We start from the raw sequence: 5653 nt of genomic DNA on the forward strand, positions 1-5653 counted from the left end.
GTAAACTTCGAAATAAATATTCATTTTTTTACTATCACGTAAAAATTATTTACAAATCGGTAACAAAACAAACTCCTACTTAGTTCAATTTATTATTTCCTTTATCACAATGAATATTTTATAGTATTATGTTTCTGAAGAAAAATATAAACTGATGAAAAGAGAATAACATTGATAACAAATGAATATATATCTTTATTCATCTAGAATTTTTTTGGAAATACTCGTCTCTTATTTTCAAATCTACATGTCGTTGTCTTTCCATTTCTAAATGTATCAGCTTGGTATCAGTTGACTCTATGAAGCCATTGCTTCTTTATCCAGTGTTTATTACGTGTTTTGCTGGCCTTTTTAAACAAAAATTTGAAAACTTTGTATAATTTGATTGTCAACTCTACGAGAATTTCGAAGGAACCGAATAACCAGTTGTACCAGATATATATGTTATAATTGTGTAGAACACCTTTCATATTTCTTTTGGCACAATTAATGTATAATTGCTCTCATATCGTTCATAGACTTTGTTCCTAGCAGTGTTATTAGTTCATTTAGCAATATAATTGCAACAAACTAGTGAACGTTTAAATGAAAGAAAACGTGAAACAAAATAATACTTCCCAACAACCTAGTAGTAGACAAGGCCACCAATAGAGAAACATTAATTTTTTAAACAAATATTTTACAAGCCTCATAATATTTTGCTTAATAATAAGAAATGTGATACAGGTTACAGTGAGGTATCAGTACTAACGTGTATAAAACAATGATGATTATATAACAACAATGATTCTATAAAAGATGTTGTGAAAGTTTCCGCTGCTCGTTTAGCGTTTAGTTTAGTCTGTAATTAGTTGATGCTATCAGCTGGCTTATAGATCAAATATCGATAACAAGAATGTGAGTACAGATAAAAGATAAATTTCAGGATCAAACATTTCACCACGTGGTAATATTTCTTCTAGAACATTTCTTCTTCGAATTGTCAACACTTGAAATATGTTCTACATAAACTAACCTAAGCAAGCATTTCAATATATGTATCGAAAAATGTTCCTGAAACAGAAGAAATACACAGAGAGACAGATCAACGAAAGTTTTCTTTTAAATATAAATTACACTTTATTTCTTATTTGATTCAGTTTATTCTTTTGTGTTTTCTATAACCACAAAATAATCAAACTAAATTTCAATGCAATTTTTATATCAATATTCAGTTTACAATAAGTTCAAGAATATATTTTTCTTGCACTATATAACCTTCTGGTGTTATTTGAATAAAGGTAAGATTTCAGAATATCATTTCTATCAGCGATAATCCGGATCCTAAAAAGCAGTGAAAAAAGAAAACGTATATGAACTTTCATATCAATTGAATTAAAACCACAGAACTGTCGATGTTGTCATAAGTTATTTTAATAACTTTAATTATTTTTAAAAGATAAGGGAAGTTTATTCGTATTCACGAGAAACTTTATTGAAGTAAAAATTAATCTCAAGACGTTTGGTATGGGTATTAAAACTTTTATTCAGATAGAGTTGGGAACAATGTTTCCACCTTCTTAGTTTAACTCCAGGTTAAAAAATAGCTGCAAACTTTCCCTTTGTTAATCTCAGGATGTTTGTGTTTTAAAAATACTACTAATTATTTTGTTACAGTTGTATTTGGTTTCATATGAACTATTCAATAATCTGTATATATACACACACGTAAATTTTCTATTTATATATGTTCAATTTACATAAAATGTTTATATAACAGACTTATATATAAATATCTTGTGTGAGATATAACGTATCACACAGGTTATTCAACTTATGAATCTCCAACTCTTTCTTCACAGTTACATGTAAAGTAGAAGTTAAAATATTCCAATCTTAACCTTTAATAAACCTGAAAATTTCTATTCTGTACAAATACAACAATTCTCTCTCATTTCCCAACAAGTTAGCAATGACTTGAGTGAATTTAATCACTAATATCTGGAGTCGGTTCTATGTGATTACAAATTTCTCATAGCCCAATGTGTAGCTATACTTTAAGAAAACAACTTGACCTAACCCCTTATGTTTCTTATTTCAGAACTAATCATTTTTTAATGTGTAGAAATTTTAAGCTATTAGACATTACACATTACTTAGAAAACAAATTACTTTTCTTAACCTTCAGAGAGCAGCATTTTTTTAAATATTCAGAACTTTTAAAAATAGTAAAGTTAACAAAGCAGGTTCTTCCAAACCACTGACGATATTGTATGACAGTTATTAAAAGAGCAGACTATGCATTCTTATATCATGTGAGAAAATATTCACATTAATAAAAGAAATATTGCATATGTCAAAAATTTTGATAATTTTGGGCTGCACTCTTTCCAATGAGAGTGCAAGCACGTTTGACACCATAGGAATTTGAACACGCGATCTACAGACTCACAAGTCGAGTTTAATGGTCAGTGGTTAAATTGATTAAATTTATTCGAAACGCTTTCGTATTTAAATTTTGATATACTCATTTATTTATATTAACTTCAACATCGAAATTAATTGAGCTCTTACCAATTATCATCCAGCAGTGTGATTCTAAGCATCCAAATAAAAACTTTCATTTCTTGTTAGTTCACTATCCAATAATCTTTCTCTTAGATCATTTCCGAACTCAATTTCTGATTGTTTTGCTGTTCGTGTTTCTCTTCCCAACCCACCTCTTAAGTTAAGGCCACTGTCAAAACCCAAGCCAAAGTTTGGGTCTTTTTCAAACATATTCTTGTATTTTCCATTTCCACTACCTATTACGAATCCTGGTTTACTGGTAAAACCACTTTTATTCCTATCTCTTTCAACAGCGCTCCTATTTCACCTTTTATCTTTATGACCACCATAACCATTGTAAATGTTTTCGGTTATTTCGTTCCTAGCGTCACTTCTGACAGTGTGGACGATAATAATCAAAAGTAGAAAGAAAACCTGAAAAAATAAACAGCAAAAATCATTTCCCTTATGAAACTATGACCAATAAAAAACAAACAAGCTACTCGGTTGGTCTGTGAGGAAGTTGTGTAGATCCATAGTTATTTTACAGACACAAACAGATACACAAACACAAACTCGTACAATGTAACTCAGCCTATCGTATAACAATCTCCCCATAAAGCTTTAAGATTTTATTGTAAAATGTTCTTATGTAGAATAGATTACTATAAAACAAATGGCATTATTCTTCTAAAGTCTAAATCGTTAAGCCTAACTTGTATAAATAAATGTATTTGAAATTTCAAAAGATTGAAAATATACTAAATCTAGTCAACATAAGCGTTATTTTGCTGATGTTGTGACAGATACCATACGAAGAGCATGGTGGGAAATTCGACATAATTCCTCCTGTTTGTTGTTTCATATGAAGAGAACATTTGTCAAAGTGCTGTTTTACTGGGAATTCTTTTATACTATATATAAGTACCTTTTTAAGAATTGCGTTATCTATTTATATCTTAATTACAATGTCCCGAAATTTGATCAGTAATTAATTTTTGTCTAATTACACTGGGGAACACTTTTTCAGTAACTTTGAGTTGCATTGGATATTTTAACTGATTCTGAAGGAGTTTAAGGCGCTGATTTCAAATCTGAAATTAGTGTTTCTCTACAAGCTCTAGTTTGTATGCAATTTGAGGTTAATGAAATTGTACAAATGTGAACTTGCGTAAACCATGAATAATCATTTTCACGTCCTTATATATAGATAGCTTCTAATATTTTGATCATTCTTCTTTTGTTTCAGATCAAACATGGCTTCCAAAAATAGATATCATTGCAGAAACAAGCCTGATGCATTCTGCTACATATGTGGATGCTACACACTCAATCGTCACAAACGTAACATATCCTCGTTCGTCAAGCGTGCCTACAAGGCATATTTTGAAGTTCATCTTGGTGATCAAGACAAGCAATGGGCTCCTCATGTTGTGTGCCACAATTGTGAGGAAATGCTTCGAGACTGGACCAAAGGAAAACGCAATGGTCTGCCTTTTGGTGTTCCAATGATTTGGCGCGAGCCCACCAACCATGTAACTGACTGTTATTTCTGCATGGTAAACACAACGGGTGTTGGGAAGAAAAACCGACATAAGATTACGTATCCGAACATTCCCTCAGCTATTCGGCCTGCTCTGCAATCTGAAGAAGTTCCTGTTCCAGTTTTCAAAGGCTTGCCTTCATTGGACGATAAAGACATTGGACATGATACAAGCGAACAAGACAGTTGTGACAGTGAATTGTCAGAAAAGTGTACACAATCGGAGAACTGTTCTTCTGACCCTGAACCTTTACCCGTCCCCAAATTGATAAGCTATTCCTATAATTTCCTATAATAACGAAAAATTAAAAATAAATAAAAATGTCAAATTGCATAAAATTTGTAGCTTGCAGACAAAAACCGACTTCAGATTTGAAATCAACACACTCAAATTGACTATAGAAAGGTCTTTTTTTAAATGCAACAAAATGAGTGTTCCCCAGTGTTATCTCATATTATTCTGCGTAGAGAAGTGCTAATTTTTATACTGTAATAATACCACACAACAAATACAACTATTTGTCTCCGGTGACTTGTGTTACAGTTTAACCAATAATTAACTTATATAATAAACTGTAGAAGACTTACCACTGTTTTCATCTTCATTAGAGGGCGATAAGGTAGAAGACGTTGATAGCACCTGTAAGTTAGTCGGTTATGTTAAAAGCATTCTTTAAGTTTTCGTATTTACCAAACGTGGGGATATGACGCAATCATACTGAAGGCCATAGCTGTGAGTTACGAAACTCTCGAATGTTATATGACAAATTATGCGAAGGTCATATTTCATAATTGGCTATTTCGTCAGATTTATTGCGAAACGAATTTAGATAACAAATGAACGCAACAAATTTCACAAAATGTTTTAATTTCTTTTGGATACTGGTGTATTTTCAAAATCCGTCATCATGACAAATAGACATTATGGTGTTTATATCGTCAGTTCTTCGAAAAGTAAATTACAGAATAATTTGTTTCTCTTTCTTGAAATCTGAATTATTTTATGTGAAAAATTTATTTGTCTTCTATTTTACATTTTATTATTATTTATTTGTTTTTCATACTCCTGTTCAGTTTAGGATAGGTAAACTGACGTTATGTTTTCTGAATCTTTCACTCTGAGTTATTAATGACAACATTATGTGTAAAGTTCTCATTTTACTTAAATTATACGTTTCACGGTGGTTCCAATAATTATTTCTTATTTACTTAATGTTCTATGTTTCACAGTAGAGACAACTGAATACACGGAAAACTCAGACAGATAGCCGGATGTGGCTTTGCTGTAATAAAAGCACATATATAAATAAACTTACCGATAGCTATTTTCTATTGACAGGTACTTATATCATCAGAGTTTCTTCTCAGTTGGTATAGAATGTAAGAGTAACCTCCCATGTTGTCGTTAAATAAATTTCTTTATATAGTATACTTATATCGTATTCCGCAATCTATATTTGCCTTTTACAAGCCGGTCGGTAAAGAAACACGCATTCAGCAATAGATATTACACATATATAGTGTGGTTGTAATAATATTATGATAAACTCTTAAAAATCTTGAAAATCTCTGCAAAATAATCAG

The 5653-nt window shown here is 31.0% G+C and overlaps 1 long non-coding RNA gene across 1 annotated transcript; it reads right to left on the bottom strand.

The window, feature by feature from the left end:
* Positions 1-750: 750 nt before the first annotated feature.
* On the bottom strand, positions 751-4854 carry LOC143254187 (uncharacterized). The gene is made up of 3 exons (XR_013030078.1): positions 4658-4854; positions 2554-2961; positions 751-1323 (listed from the first exon to the last, which is right to left on the bottom strand). It is a non-coding gene; the product is annotated as an uncharacterized LOC143254187 (long non-coding RNA).
* Between the last annotated feature and the right edge of the window lie 799 nt (positions 4855-5653).

The sequence above is a fragment of the Tachypleus tridentatus genome, chromosome 6 (genome assembly GCF_004210375.1).
Source record: "Tachypleus tridentatus isolate NWPU-2018 chromosome 6, ASM421037v1, whole genome shotgun sequence".
NCBI classification, from domain to species: domain Eukaryota; kingdom Metazoa; phylum Arthropoda; class Merostomata; order Xiphosura; family Limulidae; genus Tachypleus; species Tachypleus tridentatus.